Below are 1,078 nucleotides of genomic sequence, written 5' to 3' on the forward strand. Positions count from 1 at the left end.
GAAAGAGTGCTAAGTTCAACACCACATGGGCAGGTGCTAGCTCTACAGGGATTGCTGGAGTCAGTCTTTCACAGCCTAGTTAAAAGAGCACAAGGGAATTTGTCTGTGCCTTTAAGAACATAACTGGGAAGTGGATTCTGTCACTCAGGAACCAGATTGTGATGGCTGCAATGACTGATGCCACAGATGAGAGAGTTTCAAATGCCGTTAATAGCATCAAAATGCACACATACCTAGGCCCCTGGAAATACCCCTGGCATACAAAATATCTGCATGGTGATGAGACACAAGACTTAACTATGAATAAGGGAGCCAGGTGCCTTTAGCAGTTTAATAGAGAATACTAACTTTTGGGTCTATGGGAAGAGGCTGCTACATCTCAAGGCCAATCACATTGAAGATAAGCCAGTGAAGATAAGCCATTTGCAGGCTTGCGTTAGCAAGCTGATGACTTGTTTAGATCTGGAACATTGATGTTTAGGTTGTGAATGTTGAGTGTCATGGGCAAGGCAGAGTACACAATGAGTAGAGAATTTGGATTCCAGGGTTTGTTTAAGAATGAATGAAGTTTTTTACTACTTGATTATTTCACGTACCTCTCATTCCCCCACAATCCCAGAGCCATTCACTTGATAAAGGGAAGATAACATGTGTTATTTACTATTCGCCTGGTATTCACAAGATAAGAAGTAGTTTGTTATTCGTCTGTTATCCACAGGATAAGAAGCAGGAGACTAAGTGTTGATCTTGCTCTTTGTGAATCTTTAATTATGGTACCCAGACAGAATTATGTGTATTTCGTAAATTAAGTTAAGACAGGATGACCTGATTACTCCAGATCCAAGGAGGAAGAGGATAAGAGGGTGCAATATTCAAAGATCAGCAAGAACTTGGTGCCAACTAGGTGAAAGGGGACGAGGAAGACTATCAGCCTTCATCGGAACGACCCCGGCCCAGAATTATTTAGAAGATCTGCACAGACGCAAGACAAAAAGGACTAATTAGCATAAGGAGCGAGGATAGGCATGGTCAGACAATAAATATGTATAGGCGTTATTAGAATAGTATATATATTCCC

Source organism: Pygoscelis adeliae, unplaced genomic scaffold, assembly GCF_000699105.1.
Source record: "Pygoscelis adeliae isolate BGI_AS28 unplaced genomic scaffold, ASM69910v1 Scaffold400, whole genome shotgun sequence".
Lineage (NCBI taxonomy): Eukaryota > Metazoa > Chordata > Aves > Sphenisciformes > Spheniscidae > Pygoscelis > Pygoscelis adeliae.